Genomic DNA, 20,688 nt, shown 5'->3' on the forward strand with positions numbered 1-20,688 from the left:
GTAGAATGGTTTCGCCGGTCCCGTCTATTGAGCAAACATGTGGCGGTAATAGAGAGGACGACTCTCCTATAGGGGTCTCTATTTGCATGCCGTATGTTGCCATAGGCTGCAACAGCTGCTTATAATGAACTTCTTACAAAAGATAAATACGTGTGCAAACTCAGAGAAGTTTTCTAAAACTGGCCTAAAATACAATGATATGTCCTGCCAGAAAAACACAGGAGGCGGAAGAGATTAATAATAATAATAATATTAGGTGCTCCCCCCACAAGCCTCTAGCCTTCGCAGAGTTGCTGGCAGCGCTGCCCGAAGGAGGACCCCGGCAGCTGGGGGGGTGCGGGAGGCCGGGGACGCCCGAGGCTCGGTCGGCGACGGGGGGAGGTGGTGTCTGGAGCGGTCTGGCAGGGGCGAGCCGAAGCACACGGCTCAGCCTTGACTGCCTCTCTCCCAAATCTGGTTTTCATAGAGCCGCGCAGTAATTACCTAAAGCCATAACTGTCTCCGAAATTATTCATTAAAGTCATTCCCGGGAATCTAGCGGCGCGAGAGTCTACATTTATGGCCTTTGCGCCCTCCGAGAGTGACATCGTCTCTCGCCTTGCGTCCTCGGCGACGAGTGTACAGCACCGCGAAGAGCAAGGGGGAGACAGGGTTGCTCTCTCTCGCCTTCCCCTCGATGTATTTGTTTGCGGGGGCTCAGTTAGCTTTCCCCCTTTTGGCAAAGGAGCGCGATGCAACTAGGCAGATACCTTGGGAGCGAGGAGGGTATTTTGGGGAGTTGCAGTGTTGTGCGGAACATCATGTCTGTGCCCTGTGGTGCTGTCAGCGGTGACAGATCCCAGATGCAGTCGCTACTGTATGGCAGATTGAGTTTCTCAGCAGAAAACTCTCTCTCTCCCTCCCAAACGTCTTCAAAAACCTTCTCCAGATACTGCGGGTCACTTCGGCTCAAACGGGGAGAGAAAGGGGAAAACAGGCTTTTCCTCTCTCCTCCCTCTCTCTTCCTCCCGCCGGATCTCTCCGGGGTGCTCGGGGGGCCATGACCGGGCCCTTGTGCACCTGGGCGGCCGAGGCGTCCCCTTTCACCCTTGTTCTGCTGAGAGCCCGTCGCCGAGCACGGGGATCGTCGTCCAGGTAAGCGGGGGGCTGCGGGGAGCGGGGCCGGGGCCGGTGGCCGAAGTTATCCCCGAAGCCGGTCTTCCTCCCCCGGGCGGGTCTCGCTGCCTGAAAGGACTTGCCCAAAGCTGGATGGCTGAGGTGTCCCCTTGTCCCAGACACGGGGATGGGGTGGGAATGGGGGGACAAGGCAAGACCCCTCGCCGTGCCCCGCCCGCCGCGGCGGGAGGCAGCAGCCGGGGCCCGGGCCCGCCCAAAGCCCCCGGCCCGGCGGGGCTCGGGCTGCCGGGGTTGGTAACGGAGCGGCGTGACTTTGGGGGCTTTGAACGGGGGACCGGAGGAAGAGCGGGAGGAGTAGGGGAAGGCTAGCCGGCGGGCGCTGGGAGCACACCCGGCCGGCTTGCCAGGAGCCAGGAGGACGGGCCAACTGTGAATCCACCGGGGCCGGCAGCCGCTGTCCCCGTAAGCGGCGGAGGTTGGGACATCCCCCCCCCCTCTTCCCTCCTCCCAGCTCTTTTTCACCTCTTTATATAAATGCAAGAAGCTCGTGTTTTTCACAGCCCTGTCTCTCCGCGTTTCAACATTCCTGTCCTCCCACCTCCATAAAATATTGATGTCCCCCGAGTGCCCAAATCAGAGGCCAATCGACTGTAGTGTCTCCTGGAGTTCTCGCCCTACGTGCAAATGGGTCATGCTTGAGGGCTCACTGCGGGCCGTGGTAGTGTAGCTCTCTCCTCCCTACCTGAGAGGAGCAATGCCCGTGCCATGTATGGCACCAGGGAGGACTGCCGCCCGCAGATGAGCCCTGAAAACACTGCGCAGGATCGCGGGGAAGGCCCACTGCTCCCAATGGGTGATTTGGTGTGGCAGCCTTGGGGTCGGAGTAACCCCTTGCGAAGCGCCCCGGACCTCATTCCCTCTGATTTCCCTCTGGATGGATACAACATCGTTTTGTTCATGCCTGTTGGAAACGGTTTCAACTAAACCCGCTCTCGGTTCTTCCTTCCTCAAATGAATTGAAAGGCTTTAATTCAACCACTCGCACACCCCCTCCACCGTTTTCCTTTTTTTTTTTTTTTTTTTTTTTTTTTTTTTTTTTTTTTTTTTTTGTGTCAACTCTTGCCTTTAGCAGAAGTATAATTGTGACCCTGCCTGATCCACAGAGCCTCCTGTTGGGAGCAGTTAGCTGTGGTTGCATTAGGCCAAAGGACCTCCCAAGTGGCGGTGGCCTGGGTGTCATAGGAAGGGACTCTGCACATTGTCCATTCTTTCTCATCAAAGTCCCAGGCACCGTGGAGCCAACAGTTTGGTGAAGAAGGAAAATAGTAAACAAGCTTTTCCCCTCTCTTCCCAATCCAGCAGCTCTGAGATCTTCCTGGGACACGGAAAAGAGAACAAATTTTTCATAACTTCAGCTCTGCGGTGTGATTTACATTTCCGGCTGCTCTGTCAGAGTGGCAGTAATTTACAGCCTGATAAAAAACACTTTTACAACACCAGAACATGTTAAAGTGGTGGCTTACTATGCAATTTTTTTTTCTTTTTAAATAGGACACAGGCAAGAAAAAAAAAGCTCGGTTTCCTGCCTTTTCCAGCATGGCATTTTGAAGAGTAAAATGGGTTGAAGTTATAGTGCAGGCAAAAGAAAAAAAAAAAAAAAAGAAAAAAAAAATCTGGAGCAGGCTGAAGAAAGCAGTTATGAAGTAAACCCTGAGCTTTTGTTTATATGCTGTGTATTATACATCCACGTCTCTCTTCTCGAAGGTTTTCGTTTAACGGATACTTCTATTATTGTGCTCTCTGGCCAAACCCTGCTAGTCTTGCCGCAGGGATTGCTTTCATTTCGCCAAGTAGCTATTGTGTTTAAACAATTTCTTTCCTTTAATAATTCATTTCTTCTCCGGAGTCTAAAATCGAGTGGGTCTGGTAGCGTTTATGAAAGGGGAAGCATCTTTTATTCCGTTCTAAACCGGGGTAATAGCGTTATCCCTTCTTGAGGAGCATCCAGCCAGGCTTTTTCACCGGGGCAGGGCAGAACGGGTCTGGAAATTAATATACAACATCCCTATCCTGGTAGGAACGATAAAGTTTAGTAAATTACAAATATGTGAATTTGGCAGACAGTTAGGGATGAAAATGATCAAACGATTTAAAAAAGAAAGAAAAAAAAAGGCAAGCAATGAATAAACCACATGTAGCAGTTGCCTTTTTCATGACTTTGGTAATTATTTACACCTGAATCGTAGTTTACTCCAGCTACGGTTTCAAAAGTAAACCTTTAAAGAATTTAATTATTTCCAGTTTTCTGCAATAGAGATTTAAAAAAAAAAAAGGTAGGTTAGTGAGCAACTGCTGTCTCCCGAACTCTCATAAAAGTCTTTATGTGAGTTTCCATCCTAAAGACACAAGCAGCCCTTCTGTGTCCCCTCCTCCCATCCAAACAGGAGCAGGAGCGCTCACTGTCATCTGTTCACGTATTTACGGCCTAATGAGAGTCCTGAGGGTCACGTGGGACGGCGCCGCTGGATATCTCTGTGTATATATATATATATATATATATACATACACATTTACCTATGTGTGTGCTTTCAGTCGAGGCACAGTACTGAAGCATGTGTGGGTGAACTCCCTGGCTCCTTCCTTCAGCTCTGTAATAGCTCTGTTATTTTTACTAAACGATCAGGATGGCTCTACGTGACCCTTCGTCATTTAAAACCATTTTCTATCACTGCACGTGTGCCGGGGGGGGGGGGAAGGGGGGGCGGGTAGGGGGACGGATGGGGAGCCGGGAGGAATCGACAAGCCATTGAGAACAACCGGGAAAGCCTGTGATGTATAGCATGTTTTATCTTTATTTAGGCAACACGTCGTTCGCAGGATGGCCTGAGTTTCCATGCCCTGAGCGACAGGGGCATGAAGCACATCCCATCCTCGGGGAGGTGCAGGCAGGCTCGGGGAGCTGCTGTGGCAGGGGGACGGCTGGGCTAGCGCAAGGAACCATCTCGTTCCTCTGCTGCTCTTTCCTGCGTGTGAATTCCGCACTTTCCGGGGAGATTTCAAAGAAAGAAAAAAAAAAAAAAAAAAAAAAAAAAAAAAAAAAAAAAAAGGCTGTTCTCTTTGCCGGAGCTCCCGTCACACTAGCTGGGGCGTGTGCGGTGGGCGCGGGCAGCAGCCCAAGGGCTGGTACCCCCTGTCTCTGCCGAAGCCCCTCCTGCCACGGGTACTGCGGTGAGCTGCCAGCTGCGAGTACTTTCAGAATTTCACTGCTACCCCTCCTTGAATCCATCGCACTCCCCGGGTCGATGTTGCCTTGGCATCCTACGTACAGCCTCCTCGTGTGCACTGTATCCCGGGGCCGGGCTGGAGTTTAAAGGGCTCTGGAGAATCAGTTTGCTTTTAGGAAACCGGTTCTGGCTTGACTCTGGTGGGAGTCTCGGGGGTAGAATGGAGGGGAGACAAAGCCGTGGTTTGGAGCTCAGGCTTCTGCAGGCGTGGGTGTGCCCCTTCCTTGCGCGTCGCGGCCGGGGCAGGCAGGGAGCGCCGGACAGTGCCCTGGCGGGAGCTCTTTGGGCACATCCCACGCACATCCACCGATGGGAGGAGGCGTTGGCCGGGGATCCCGGGGCTGCCCGCACTCCGAGCCCCTTCCCTCTGCTCTGCCCGTACCTGGTGCAGCGGGCGTCTGCACTCGCCGAGCGGGGAATGCTAAAAGAATGGAAACATTATCCCCACACACAGTTTATAAAATTTCTGCAGCTTCCCCAAAACAAACGGCAACCTCAGATCGCTAGATCTTGTGAGGGTTTTATACGTGCTCCCTCTCCCAGAGTAGCATGCTGCTGGTGCATTAACCACTAGCTGTAGGAATACGTAGACATATGTGGTGGCATGGATTGCAAAGGTGTGCATCACCCTGGGTTAAGGGCTCACTCCTTAGGATTCTTTTGGTCACTGACTCTTTCTCTGTAAAGCAGCTGTTAGAAATTGTGTTCCCCTAAGGTCAACGAGTTCGGGTTATTTTTTAAAAAAACTTATTTTCCCGCCCCCGCTCTTGGCTGAGAGAAGGTAATATCGTGCTGGATACAGGGAGGGGAGAAGGGAGGCGAGAAGGGACGGGAACTAACTGTAACTCATTTTCTAGAGGCATATCACCTCAAAGCGTGTGCGTCATCGTACTTCTTTATTTGTGGTGGCCGATCATTGTAATATATGTCCATGGTCTTACATCACTCGCAATGCCATTACTCGCGCCTTTCTTATTTTTGAAAACAAAGGTATTTTTTACTTGTCCAACCCTAAGAAGATGTACCCAAACATAAGATTAGAAGTGTACATCTTATTAAAGATGGACGGCGATGGTTCCCACTACAGCATCTCTTTAAAATCGACAAGAAAATAGAGACTGAAATATGATAAGATCATATATTTTGAGTGTAAGATGTTTAAGCATAGAAGGTGTTTAAAACGGTAACATTTTTCTTTTGTGGGTTTTTTTGTTGTTGTTTTTTGTTGTTGTTGTTTAAAGTAAAGTGGTCGTTTTATTTAATGATCTACACACATGTTTGTATATATATATACAGAGAGATGTATATATATTTCTTTCTCCCCGAAGAGAGCTCTGACACCTGTTGCAAGCCCCAAAACAGAAGATCACTCTGTAAATTCTTCCTGAGTTTTTTTTTTTTTTTTAATGATAAGCACTCTTCTGGGACAAAATAGCTACGGGAAAACTTTACTAAGTAAACGTCCACGATAATTTCTTTGAGATGGAATTAGTTTTATGTTGGGACGAAAAACGTGGCGGTTCGTCCCGTGTTACCCGAGCAGAACACCTCTGAGGAGATCCCTGGCAACCTTTTCGCTATTTTAATAAATTCTTTGGAAACTAGATACTGAATATGCTTTTTATGTTGGGTTGCTGAGCAGTAGGACAAAAAGCCTGGTAAAATTAAAAGAGCTTGCGAGGAGAGTCAGAAAAAGCATCATTTTCTCCTTCACCTAGTTGGGGGCTCTTTCCTTGGGTTATTTACACCCAGAGCGCCGGGTGGCCGCCTGCAGCTCTGCGGGGCTGCCGTGGCACCCGGGGTTGCAGCGCGGGCCGGGAGCCCGCGGAGCCTCCGCTCACCTCCCGCACACCGGGCGGCGCGGCCCCAGCCCCCGCCGGCAGCACCCGGTGCAGGGGGAGAAGCTGCCTTAATTATTCCCCCCCCTCCCCCCGCCCCCCACCCAGATTTTGTCCTGGCATTTAAAGGGCTAAATCCCGACTCCTAGGCACACAGATGGGCTTGGTTGTATCCTATCAATTCATAACAAGGAGGAATTTTTGAAAGACTCGTAAGGATATTTATTCTAAAATGTGTGCTGAAAAGATATATGCTGGGGGGAGGAGGGACAGGGTTGGGCGTCTCGAGTTTTGTTTCTAAGCCAAAACAGCACAGCTCGAGCTGTGAACAAATGGTTTCCAGAGAATAGTTCTTTTCTCTTTCTTTTCCCTGCAAGAAGATTGTTTGAAGTTCCCGGAGTTTTTAATGTTAAATAATATTAATACTAAAACGAATACTTCGGGGCTTCTTGTTTTAATTTTGAAATGCTGGCATGTGTGGGTCTTTCTTTCTCTCTCTCTTTCTCTCTCTCTTTCTCTCTCTCTTTCTCTCTCTCTCTCTTTCTCTCTCTCTCTCTCTTTTTCTCTCTTTCTTTCTTGCTTGCCTTCTTGCTTTCTTGTTTTCTTTCCATTTCTTGCTTCTCCCCTCCTTCTTGCTTTCTTCTAGATTTCTCTCTTTATCTCTCGTGTTCTCTCTGTCTTGCACTCCCACCCTCTCCCTCTCTTCCCTCTCTTTTCTTCTCTTTCTCTTATTGACCCCCCTCCCCCGCCCCTATTTTTCCCCTTGTTTTTGGAAACTCCTTCTCTTAATCGGACAGTGTTCGGGATACTGGTTTTGGTTTAAAAAAAAAAAAAAAAAAAGTAACCCAATAAATAAAGCAGGCTCCTGTTATGACAAGTTCCAAGCCAGAGCAACATTTTACGAGTTAAAATAGCCCTTGAGGAAAAACAAACAACGACAACAACAAAAAGATACACAAGCCTTTAACAACAAGATCCCTGTCAGTTGCGGAGGTGTGTGACGGGGTACAGGGCGCACCTCGCCCCCCCTCGCCCCCCCCCCCCCCCGCCACTGCGGCTCAGCCGTCGGTGCCCCTGGCACTCCGGCCAGCGCGACGAACACTTCTCCCGGGGAGGGGGGCTTGCAGGATCAACCCTCAGGGGTAATCACCGGCAAACCCTTGGAAGAGTCCGCAGCATCAGGAATGGGCAGCTCGGCAGGGCGCTGCGGTTCCCTCCCCGCCGCTTTTCTTTCTTTCTTTCATCTCTGCCAACGTGTTAAAACTGTTGCGAAAATAGCCAGGGATCACGTCAGCTCTTCGTGGAGGCCGAACGCTGCCTGATCACCTTCGGTCAACCGGGCGTTATCCCAGCGGCTCCTGCCGCCCGCCCCTTCGCTGCTGCCTGGGTGGGCAGGCGGGAGCCTGTGGCCGGTGTCCGCTGGGGGCAATTGCTATCCCTGGCCGGCATCTCCTAACGTGGGGGCAGCGTGCGAACAACGCCATCCCGCTGCCTCTGGGCACATTCTTCCTCAGAAACGGAGAGGAAAAATAAATAAGTGTTGGTAGGGGGATTGTAGAGAGTCAAAGTCAGAAGTTTGCTCCTCTGCAGATCCTGGGAGGGGTTTCACCCCGGCCGCGGGGAGCCATCCCCAGCCGGGAGCGGAGCGGATCTGCCTGCCCGGAGAGGGCCGGAGAAAGGGGGTGACAGCCGCGCTGGGAGAGGTCCCTCCCCGGCTAGCGAGAGCCCTTCTCTCTTCTAATCTCTTGCATGTGCCTGCCCCCTGAGCAGCCCCGCTCCGAGCAGCGGCAAATACCGTAACGACTCGCGTGTCGTAAATTACAGAGACCTCACCCTGGCAGGGAGATGCCGGGGAGGCGTCCGGTTTGTCTGAAACTCTGGAAGGCACGGGAGGAACCGGCCTTGCTGCTTCCCTCACTTCCCTTTTTCCTCTCTCCCCCTCAGCCAACTCCTTCACAGAAGGTGATACCGCAATGACTCACTGTCACGTTTCGGTGTAAGGGAGAGTTTTGGCCTCTCACCCCCACCCTTTTTTTTTTTTTTTTTTTTTTTTTTTAAGTTGTTAACTCCCGTTTATGATCGAAATATTTCTCTCTGCGTTGTGTTTCGTTCTGGCTGCCATTGGTTGGCCTGGGTTTAATCAGAAGGAAAAAATGCTCGCCACAAATGTAGCTATTGTTTGGCTGGAGAGACGGGGGCCGGGCGAGGAAAGCAGAGAGAACGGGAAACCGTGAATGACAGTGACGGTGGGACCAGCCATCCGCCTCAGGGAGCCCTGGTGCAGTGCTTAGCCCTTCCGAAAACGGAGCTCCCACTTTCCCCAACATGCCCGCAGCAGTATGCAGGGGAGCCGGGGCATGTTATCTCAGGAACATAATGCTAATAAATGTGCTCAGATGTTGGACATTCCCCTTGCCTGTTTTATAGGGTTTCGCTGGTGGTGCTTAATGGGCTGGGTCACCGGGACTGATGCTAGGTTATTAGGATTAAGTAACCTAATGAATCGTATGGCCATTAGCGGGCTTTGAAAGAAGGTAGTTTTCCCGGTAACCTGGTCTCCTGTCTCTTAACAGGGGCAATTATTTTTAACTGTCTCTCAATCACAGGTAGAAGGGGGGCTTTTTTTTTCTTTTTTCTTTTTTTTTTTTTTTTTAGTTTATTTGTTTAAAACCTCTCTCTGATGCTTAGAAATTGATTTCTCCTCAGAAGGAGCCTGTCATTTTATCTAGGGGTTTCTCGGAACCGCCGAGCAAACCAGACGTTGCGGCCGCTCCTGCCCTGCTCGGCGGAACAGCTGCCGCCTGCGTCTTTCCCCTCCGCTGGTCAAGTGCATCACTCGGGATGCGGATCCGGGAGTGCTCGAGGAGGATTTGTACTTATTTTTCCCAGAAAAGGGCTTTTTCTTTCAGTGTCTCTTGCCTAAGCCAGGTAAGAGATGCGATGCTCGGTTCCCCCTCCAGCGGCTCGCTCCGCACCGCTCCCTCCCGAGGAGCCCTTGAAGGTTCCTTCCCGGCGGCTGCACTCGGGTACCAGCACCGGGACCTGCCGTCCTCCGACCCGTGGGGCGACGCTGGGCTAGCGGAGAGGCCGGGCGGGGCCAGAGGCAGGCCGGCAGCACCGGAGCCTGCAGCTGCCTTGTCTCCCCGGGGCAGCCATGGTCAGGGCGAGGGCAGATTATCAGAAGCTAACTCTTGGCCACTCGCTGTCTTCTACGGCGAGGAGAAACCAACCATTATTATTGTTGTTATTATTATCATCATCATCATCATCATCAATATCATAATAATCATCATTATTATTATCTTTTGGCCCCGAGGTTTAAGAAATTTTTTTCAAACTTCGGTGCTTTCCCTCTTACTCACCCGCCCCACCCCCAGAAGGTAGAGTTTGAATGTGAATAGAGGTTACATATCGTAATGCTCCTTCGAGGAGGCCGGGCCAGCAGTGTGAATATTCGCTTTAATTAGAACAACTGTTAACGGCTGATTCAATTTGATCAAGTCCGAAATACTTGTACTGTGGTCATTTTCCGGACTGCTCACGCTAAAAAAAAAAAACAAAAAAACAAAAAAACAACAAAAAAAAAAAAAAACCAAAAAACCCCCCACCCCAAAAACAGATGTACTGACGAAAAATTTAGAAAGGGAGAAAAAGCCAACAAGAAGTTGTTAAGAGAGCAGTCCTTTTGTCCGGGTGCCTCTGCGAGTCCGGCAGTGCCTACGCCGCTGAGCCGCTGGCGGCGGCGGGGCTGGGATGAAAAACGTAGGGGTGTGGGGTGGCGGCGGCAGGAGGCAGAGCAGGGCCCAACCTCCGCTCCCGGAGCACAAGAAGACCTTGCTTGGCGAGGCCAGGGCCCCTTCTGGAGAGCCACCTCCGAGCGGCATCTTTCGCGCCCGGCGACATGGCGCTGGCAGGGTGACAGGGGTGAGCAGGCTGGTGGCAAAACGCGATGCCGTGTTTTTCACCTATAAAAGCTCACGGTCAAGCTGCGAGGGGCATCGCACCTGCCGGGCTGTCTGGCTCCCAGCCGCCGGGAAGGGGCTGCTCCTCGGGGGGCCCTGCGGCAGGAGCAGCGCAAGGTGTCCGCCAGTAGAGTAGAGGAAAGTTCCAGCCCGCCTGACTTGGAAAGAATCCACTTTCCCACAGCTTTTTCAATCCCCAATACTTTTCACACCCTGTTAGGAGTTAATACCGCCGAAACCGCTAAACGCTTCCATGCCTAAAGGTACTCCCCGCCAGGGGCTGCGCCTGGCGGCCCCCGGCCCCCGCGCAGGACGGGCCGCAGTGCGGGAAGCGCCGCCAGCCTTCGGAAAGGGCTCGTTTCCCCCACTGGAAATTCCTCGGATGCTTCGTACTTAGGCTAACACATCGGGCTGACTTACTTTGAAAGGGCTTCGGCGGGCAAGGGAGGGGAAGGATTCCCCGGATACCTTTTGGGGAAGAGCGGGGCGATACTGCCGGAGTCGCTCCGGCTCCCTGGGTAATATTTCAGATGCCAGTCTCTCGGCTTGGAGAGCTGGCTGGGAGTCAGCTATGCGGCCTGGGCTCTGCAACCAGCACCTCCGGGCGGCAGGGAAGGCACACGGGGTTGTGTGTATGTGTTGTGTGTGTGTGTATCAAAACCAGAATGGATCTAACCTGTAGCTGACGGGTTTTTTAATTTTTTTTTTACCTTTTTTTTTTTTTTTTTTTTTTTTTTTTTTTTTTTTTTAATAGGGGTTATTTTTCGGGTTTGGTTTAGCCTGGCACCTTTAAGCCGCCGCCAGTACCGCCCCGGCCCGCCCCAGCCGGCGGGCGGTGCTCCGGAGGAGGGCCGCGGGCAGCAGCCGCCCCGCTCCGCTCCGCTCCGGCCGTAGCTGATCTTGCCCCAGCGCCTCCACTCAGCCCGCAAGGCCAAGGGCAGGGAGAGGGCCTCTTTTTCCCTGAGCTCACAGGGACGATGCGATAACCTAACTCGCGCCGCAGGAAAGAGCCGATCGGGGGAGCATTTCCGGTCCTATTTTCCTACTGAAGTAATCGCTGGAAAATGCCGGGCGAGATTTCTTACCACTCCTTTCCAAACCTACAAACACCGTCCCTAGGAAAACCGCTCTGCTGGGGTCTCCCCAGCTCGCAGCAAGAGCACTTGTCTCCGAGAAGCACAAAATTCACCCGGAAAACCCAACTCTGCAATGCTCGGCCGTCAGGGCAGCGGTGCCCAGCCTTCCAAGCAATGGGACATGTAGGCTGTCATTCAGAGCCTGAAGGGATTTGTCCGGCGTGTCGTGTCTGTCTTCATAAAACAAATGACTTGGCCCCGGCGTAAAGTGAGAACATCTCTGGAGTCCAGAGTTGCCGTGCTCCTCTCCAGCCCTCCAGGCACAGGGATGTGCCTCTTCTTGCATCCCTCAGCTCACAATCAGCCTTTAATTTGCAGTAATGATGGGGAAGGTTGGGACACCAGGTCGGTGGGTACCACGTGTGCGGGATGTACCTTTAGCTGTATCGTCCCCAGCCCTTGGCGAGCACTCTCAGCCTTGTAAACTTAGCAGCATCCCTCAGCTTTGGGTTTGTTCTCCCTTCAAAACCCGTTAAAATCTAGTGGCGGGAAAGCGGATGTGAATTTGGCGGGACTCTCCACAACCCTGATTAGCCTTTTCCCCCTCACCGTCGGAAAATGCCCTGCGGGCTGGCTGCGGAGTGTTTCGCACGGGGTCGAGCAGGACAGCTCCTGAGGTACAGGCTCTTTCCCAGGCGGGGGACGCGAATTCCCCGGCTGCCCTGTCCCTGCCCGGGACACGCACAACCCCTCAGGCAGGTCCTGGCCGGCTGCAGCCTCTCCCCGCGGTTCCGGGGGCCGGCAGGGCTACACCCAGGTTACATCTCTAGGGCTGTGCTCGGAAAGTGGCAGCTCTCTCGCCTCTCTTTGCTTTTCCCCATCGCCCGCTAGTCTCCAGCTCCCGGTGCCTCCCCGTGTCCATCCAGCCCGATCCAAACACGCTCTCGGCCATCTCAGCAGGGCGGATGTCCGTATAGGATAGGGCGACCTCCTCCCTCACATTCCTCAGGCCTCGGCAGGCCTCTAAGTCCTGTCAAAACCGGGGGACCTGCGCTGGGGCGTGCTGCACAAGCCATGCAGACGCCCTCACCGCTCAGGTGTAACTACCAAGGGTCTCTCCTCCCGGCCTGCTGGGATAGGTGTAAACCGTACCCACCCCGACCAGTGCGTTTCATCTCGGTGGTACCATTTATTCAAATAGCGCTTGGAGTCCCAAGCCGAGAGCTGGGAGGACCTACAGGGAAAGGATGCTCTTTGCAGACGAGGTCGAGAGCACTGGGACCCGAGCACGACAGCGGCGGACACTGCAGCCAGGTGGCCAGGGCGGGCTTTCCCAGCAGCTGTGACCCGCGGGGAGCTGTCACCGCCGGCTGCCCGCAGCTGCCAACTCCCCGCCTTGCGCAGGGCAGGTGGCCGGCGGCACCGGGGGATGCAGGCTCCTGTATGCTCTCTGTGCCCCCACAGCCGGGCCGCCCCAGCCCGGAGGGCACGTTCGCTTTCCTGCTCCCCTTCCCGGGAGCGGGGAGGGCAGTGTGCTGCCGCCTGCATTGAAGAGGGGCAGGCAGGATGGGAAGGAACCGAGCTCGTGTTTAAAGCCGAATATCGCACCCACCCGAGCAGCAGTAGTGGGATCAAACACATCCCGCTTCAGACCCTCTGGCCCAGGTGCTTCCCTGGGCGGCGCGGCTCCTCCCCGCGTGTACACGCGCATGTACGATTAATTAATGGAAACCATTATAGTCGAATATATATTAGATTGTTTTAGTTACCTTTTTAAAGAATAGTGAGCTAGTCCCGCAATTTCTCTTCGTTTCACGCGCTTGCAGATCTACATGCAGCACAAAGTGAGAACTATTTAAATATACATTTTACATTTAAATATATTAAATCATACACAAATATACGATATATATGTAACCACATATCAACATGTATGCATAAATGCAGGCGAGAACTTTACTCAAATGCTCCGGTTTGCTGATACGGCAGGACGGAACATGCGATGTGGTGGGTGTGATGGAGTGTGATAAGAATGTTCTTTGGATGTGGAGCTCGCGGAGGAGTCTGCCAGGCTCCCCCTGGCACCACAGCTCCAGGGCTCAGCTGTGGCACCGCCCTCCGCCCCTGATCCCGTGGGAAAGGGACAGGATTTCCCTGACGCTGCCCCTTGCTAGCGCGAGGTGGGGCAGTGAGACACGAGTGCCTGGTTTGAGAGACAGCACGGTGTCATCTGCGGCGCTTCCCGGCAGAAAGCTATCTCGTTTATAAGAGGATGCAAGAGATGCCTGGAATTACGAGCAGACACCAAATCGCAAATCGCCCCCCCCCCCCCCCGCCCTCCCCCAGGCCCCAAGAAAAAATTAAGAAAAAGAAAATGGAAGGAGAGGGCTCCCAGCTAACAGTAGGCAAACAAGATGAGATCTCTCCTCAGCGCATGACATAGAGGCGAGGCTGGTTTTCCTTCGTGTTCTTTTTGCAAAACTTAAGCAAGTGAGTCTTAAATTCGTAAGTCCTAAATTCGTTTCCAAAATTTCACACAGCACAGTCCAGAGCTTTAAAAAGCCTCCTTATAAAAAACAGGCATTTGCCGATTTTCTTTTTTCTTTTGTCCTATAACTGTACGTTGCGGTGTACAAAAATCATAGATAAATGCATACGTCTAGCCCTCCTTTAATAATCTTTGAAGTCACCACGAACTCATCAGAACAATGATTTCAGACCTGACGCATTCACTTAGTTAAAAGAGAGAGAGGAGAGGAGAGGAGAGGAGAGGAGAGGAGAGGAGAGGACAGGACAGGACAGGACAGGACAGGACAGGACAGGACAGGACAGGACAGGAAGCCCCATTGTTTTGATTATTAATATTTTCCCGTTGGTGTCTTGCATGAAAAGCCAAGAGCGGACACAGAGCGAGGCAGAGGGAGCTGCCGAGCCCCTGCAGCCAGGGAACTGGAAGATCAGAGTTGTTGAGCAGCACTTCCTTCCCGCAGAAAGGTGGGGATTGCTCTTCAGGTCAGGTACGAAAAGGTATGAGGCCAGGCAGCAGCCAGGCCGGCTTCCTGCCGGGCACATCCCCTCTGCTGGGCAGCGCCCGGAGCATGCTCTGGCCTGCGCCTACTGGAAAAATAAAAGAGGAAAAAAATGAGTGAAAAAAAGTGCAAGAAAAAATAAGGAAAAAACGTGAAAGTCTGCCTTGCGTGCTGGGAAGGTGTTGGATCCTCACCTGGAGCTGTACGGTGTCATCTGTCATTGCGATGGATGTGCGGAGCTGGCACCGCCCGCCCCGGGATGAGGATCTGGCCTCACGCCTTCCCAGGAGCCCAACCCGACATCAAAGGGCACGCAATAGACAATGTGGAGCACACATGGGAGCCTTACAGGACTTTTCTGTCAAAACATGTTTCCTGGCGTTTTTCTGCACTCTCAGACCTGGCTCCCCAGCACCCTCACGGGACCATAGAGAAGCAGCAGGAGCCTATAGAGATGAGCTGTGAATACATACAGCGTACATACAGCTTCTCAAAGTGGGCCTGGGGAGCTGCCAGTTTTCTTTTTTTCCACCACGGGGACACAGTGACTTCCAGCAAATTAGTAGCCATTGTCATTCAGGGGTGGTTTTAATTATCTTTTTGGGCCTCTGCAGATTTAACTCATCTGCAAATTAGTTGTCAACCCGAAGCCCACTTCCAAACTCATCTCTTGCCATCAATATCTCACCTTCTTTGCATCTACATCCCTTCAGTCAAGATCTAGTTCAGCTAAACACAGCAAATATCTCTTCCTCAAGTCTGAGAACCTGATGTATATTCCTTTACCCTTGCTTAATGACTACATGTGACCTGTCCTGTGATCTGCCAGGGTCTGGAGTCATAGACATGGAGTCATCTGACATCAGTTGTAATGGGAAATGGAGAAGGATTTTATGCCTCTGGACTACTGGAGGACAGACTGGAGAGGGTAAATGGAATTAAGACTATTTTGTTCTGCATGAAAATTCAAAAAAATCTTATGAACATTTTAGGTAACAATTTAAATTAAGTTCTGATTTAGGAGGAAACTGGGAATTTGCAACACACTTTAGAGACTATTAGATTCCATATATTTTTAAAAATTTTTCATTCATTCATACCCTGCTATATTGAGAGGTTACAAAAAAAAAAAAGCAATCTGTTTATAAGCATGAATTAACATATTGCAGTACACTACAACAAATGCTACGTATGTATATGTATATGTATATGTGTACTCATTTCTCTTTGCCAAAACAAATCTAGAGTAAAACATTAATTTTTTTGCAGAGATTCCAAGACACAGCATTTAGAAAGAGTCACTGCAATCCTTCATACCGTCTACACCTAGGAAGCTCCTATTACTTAACTGGGACACAAGCCCAGCTCACAAACAGAACAACACTGGGGATTGGGTGGAAATCTGGTGTTTAAATTCAGACTATCTTTTTCATATCATCATGTCTTTACCAAGTAACTTCCCCAGCACCAGGGAAGCCACTAAGATGCCTGAAGTTCTGCTCCACACATGCACTGAAGCCTTTTGGTCTTGACAGGGCTAAGTGCGTATCTCGCACCTAATCCCATCAGGATCCTCAGACTAAGCACCTCTCCTCCCTGAAGGAGCCTGTTCTGGTAGTGCACATGTAATCCATGCTCACACAAACAGGGATCTGTACGAAACACAGTGGCACCAGCAGCCCCATTTCTCAGAGCTGGTTGTTAGGCATGCAGGTATTGAAGAAGGTAGCAATGTCCATCACCTTCATCTCTTTGCTTTAGGGAATTCACAGCCACATAGCCATGATTGTAGCTTACAGAATATCAGGCATGTAAAAGATAGGGATAAGAAATAGTCTTCTCTATCTTGATGCTGCACCGTTCTCCATATCATGATTGATGATTCAGTCCCTCTTCCCTTCTCCTGTGGCAACACCAGAACAGCTTCTATCCAGACATCAGTATACTGTTACAGAGAGTGAGAAGTAGGAGTTTAACCCTCCTAAGGAACTGAATAAGATCCCCAGAGCCTCACATCTATATATAAAAAAAGTATTTTTCAGTTTCTGATTAAAAAGATTTATTTTCCACCCCCTCAATGCAAGAAAAGACTAAAAACCATTGATCTGGGCAGACATTCCTGACAGACCTAGGCAATGCTGAGATGTTTGCAGGAAAGTGATGGAAGATTTTGTTCCCAAGGGAAAAAAGGAAGGGAGGGGTTTTAAGCCTGATATGTCAGTCTGAAGCAATCAATGCTTTAGAAAAGGTCCAAACTGGACTGCTTTCTTTGGGTTGCATGAAGTGGTGATGGACATTCTGTCCTGGGTAAGGACAGTGCATAGCCGTGCCCATGTAGCTGGAAGTGCAGGTCCTCAGAAGTGCCAGAGCAGGATGCCACTTACGGAGACATTGCTGGCATGAGCTAACTGCAGCTGGGGTGCCCAGGGAGTGCACCAACATCAGACACCTGTCCTGGAGGACAAATCCTGCAGACTCTTTGCAGCCATCTCCTCTGTCACCCACAGATGTTGCCATGTCCTCGCCACGGCTCCTCATCCTCCCTGGGTTCCTTCTTCAGAGCTCACGTTTCCCTCAACATTGGAATTTAAAAAAAAGTCCTTGTAGTTTAGTCTGGCCTCATGTACAGTCTTTGTGGAGTCAGGACAAACTCAGCACGGGTGAGGGGGCCTTTGAACGTGCATCTGCATTGCTTAGAATGAAGGAACTTGAAGCCCCAAACCCATGCTCCTAATATCTGCTGAGACTGCTTGACTAGGGAGTACAGCATAAGGTCCAAAAAGCACAACTTTTGAGACCTTTGAGCCAATCAAATTGAAACCAAATCTTGCTTCTGAACAAAATCCTACCTTCTGTCACTAGAGTCTGTCAAAGTTATTTATTCCAATAAATATTTTAAGAACTCAGGGTTGATGCTAAAACAGAAAACTTAGTACATTGGCAATCAAAACTAGAATTCACATAGCTGATAATAAGGGGAGGTTTTGCGTAGTGCAATTTCTGGTAAGGAAAGGAAACGGGGGAAGTATGGTTCATGTGCCCAAGGCCTTAATCACCCCCTACCCCACCCCAATAAAAATAACCACATAATTTATAATCATTCATAGCAGTTGGAATTGTCCTGACTTTTTAAAGACGTTTTTCATTAGACAACATTTTATTCCTTGTAAAGCATATTATTGATCTTAATATGCAGAAAATGCCATAGCTAGCAACTCAGAATGTCAGTGCCTTTTTTTGCTAAACAATGAGAATTGATGAGGTTTGGCAAGACATTAAAATATTTAACACTATAACTTTAAGAAGTCTTTTATGTGTTTGTACTAATAGGAAAATCTTTTAACAGGAAAAATGTTTTTCTCTTCTCTGCTAAAAACTCCAGTGAGGGCTGACTCTGTTTGCATTAAACCCAATGGGAGGCTTGGTACTTCAAAGTCAGTTCCAAGAGGAATTCCAGTTTGGAAAATCATGACTAGAAAAAAAAATCATAGACTATTAGTTACATGACTAGTGCCATTTAAATTAGCACTTAATTACATGCCCTAACACTTCAGAGTGTTTGGGGACAGCGCATTTGGTCTAGCCTAGAAAAACTGCACATTACAAGCCTGAATATAGTGGATATCCCAACCCTTACAGCTTCATCTCACCTTAAGCATGGGACTGGCACCAGGTGTGGTGTCCAGGGAAGTCACAGGCCCATATCACTTACCACTAATAATCTACATTTGCTACACATTTTTGTTTTTAAAAATTATTTTAACTGCCCAGATCTTTTTCTTATACAAATCTGGCTTGCACAGTTCTGGTACCTTGGCTGATTGGTCTTCACAGCTTTATGTGTAGAGTGCAGAGTTTGGGTTAAGTAGTAGAGGAGGCATCAGGGTCCTTGTATTTAAAATGAAGGAGTAGAATTATTTAGGCTAACTAGTCAGTCTACATGAAAATTGTGCTGAAAAGGAGACTGTAAACTTCATGCCTATCAGTGCTTTCAGTACCTTTCAGTACTGAGCTTGTGTGAGGGTGTCTTGGATTGCAATGCATGATGTAACCAAAAGTATGTGTTCTGTTGTCATCTGTTGAAACCAGTTGGGGAGGTGTTTTCTTTATCTCTTCTGTGACCCATCCCTCATAACTACGGGGGGGATATCTTCTGTTAATGGGCCAGCTGTTAAAACCAGGTGGGGCAGTGTTTTTATATCTCTTCCACGACCTATCCACCCTCCGGGGGATATCTTCTCCTAATGGGCCATTTAAACTCCATGCATGGCTGATAAAATTACATCATCCCATTGTGAGATGCTGGTATTCTGATCTTGAAGACAAAAAATTGTTCTGTCCTGCATTTCTTTTGGAAGCTGTATGGCAGAGCTCAGGGTCCTGTTGAGGCCTCTTGGACATTTAATAAAAGACTGATACACTTAATACTTAATTTTAACTATGGAGCTCATCAGCAAGTTTTCCTGAGGCGGGCAATTAAATTATGAGCATCATGATATTTGCAGAGGTCAGAATTGCTTTTGCTCATTTGCAGTCTTTCCTTTAACCCCAAAAGACAGCATCTCTTGTAAATGCCATTATGAAAAGTTCAAAATGTAAAATTGGTACTCTGTAATCCTATTTATTCCTATAGACAACAAGCTAAAATGCTGGGATCCTTTAATAGCTTTTTCCATATTGGACTCTTTGTTTGGATGTGGTTTTCCTGATGTATCCTAGTAACATGTTTAGTTAATTTATACTGTGTGCATGTGTAGACAGATATACACACATCCATATGTATGCACACACATAGTCCTCATTAAGTAAGTGTTAAAACTCCCACAGCAGAGTTGGGTTTGGAGGGTAGTAGGGCTGAAAGCTGTAAGTCTGCTCCCTCTGCAGAGGGGTACCCTAGAGACTGCCCCAAGGAGGCACACACAGCCCCTGCTGGGGTCTGTAGCCCCCCCCGTGCCCCTGCTGTGAAGTTGCTCTGGCTTGTGCAGCACAGACAGGGCTGAAATCCTTATTTCTCACCGGGAGCAGAGCTCCATGCTTACAAGCTCTCCCAGGAGGGTGGGCGCATCATCTCACTTGCACATGGGATGTCTCACTTGCACATGCAGAGACTGGAGCACTTGGCCAGTCCCTTGGTAGCAGAGGGACTGTTGCACTTACACTGGTGGTGTGAGGACTCGATCCTTAAATTGTCAGAGGATCTGAGCTGTTGCAAGACAAAGTCCAAATGCAGAAACACTTGGCAGATAATGAAGAGACAAGGGATTCCACATATTTCACAGTAAAACACAAATATAACCTATTTATCTGGTGTTAGAAGACTCATTCTTCAAGGATTCAATCCTGGCCATATCTGCCTTTACTAAAAGAAGCAAGTGTTGGTTCCAGGGCTTACAGTATGCACTCTTGGAAAAGCCACACACTCCTTATTGTCTCTCTTTTTTTTGTTCCAGGCTCACAAGTGGATCAAACCAGTCCTGCCCTGTTGTATTTAGTCTATAGTAAAACTCCCTTGAAGGAAGATTCTGCAGACTTAAGGACTGAGGAGTTAGGACTGGGAGCTAAGGAAATGACATGAATAACTTCCTTCATAGCTTGTTTTAAAAACCCAACTGCTTTCTACAGTCAAACCAAAACTAAAGGGAGATGGTCTGAGGTTAAGAAATACGCAGGATAATTTTCACACCAAATGTGAAAAATGAGAAATTATTTTAACATATCATAACTTGTAATAAAAATACATGTTCCTATCCAGCTTTAAAAGAAGATTTTATAAACTCTGCTGTCTTTGATTTGTTAAGGCAATTTTATATTGAGTTTTTAATTCATATGTTCTTAAGAAAGCATAATGAAACACTCGATGTTTCTATTATCTTGATTGTACTTCATTGTATAAGGATTTGGTTATTGAAACATACACTAAACATTGTCCTGTAAATTCTGTTGTGACTTATTCAATACCTTTCGAAATAATAGAAAAAATTGGAGATTGCAAAAATGGTATTTAATTTTTTATTTTATTTCATTTAATAAAAAACTCACTTGACTGCACATTTCTTTGCCTTATTTTTTCATTTATTGTGTATATATTTGAAGAAAAATATCTGTGTCTGTTGCATATCATCTATCTAACACAAGAAACTGCTGCTGTTCTTAATAAGTTACTGAGAAAAATAAACCAGTTTGCACTTTGATTTCTATCACTCCTGGTGAGTGATTCTTCTGGAATAAACATAGCTCTAACACATGTAAACAACACAGGAAATTAATAACAAAATTCTTTGGATTTCTTTCAGATGCCACATACTTTATGTAAATATATGTGGTTTTCAATTTCAATGATTTTCCAGTAAGCAATAAACTTTGTTCATTAAGCATTCTCTTAA

General features: G+C 49.0%; 1 long non-coding RNA gene across 1 annotated transcript; it reads left to right on the plus strand.

The window, feature by feature from the left end:
• The first annotated feature begins 682 nt into the window (after positions 1-682).
• LOC136291176 (uncharacterized) lies at positions 683-20,353 on the plus strand. The gene is made up of 2 exons (XR_010721447.1): positions 683-1,134; positions 19,756-20,353. It is a non-coding gene; the product is annotated as an uncharacterized lncRNA (long non-coding RNA).
• The last annotated feature ends 335 nt before the right edge of the window (positions 20,354-20,688 follow it).

Source organism: Chamaea fasciata, unplaced genomic scaffold (assembly GCF_029207755.1).
Source record: "Chamaea fasciata isolate MVZ Bird 193981 ecotype frontalis unplaced genomic scaffold, bChaFas1.0.hap1 SCAF_6, whole genome shotgun sequence".
In the NCBI taxonomy this organism is placed as follows: domain Eukaryota; kingdom Metazoa; phylum Chordata; class Aves; order Passeriformes; family Sylviidae; genus Chamaea; species Chamaea fasciata.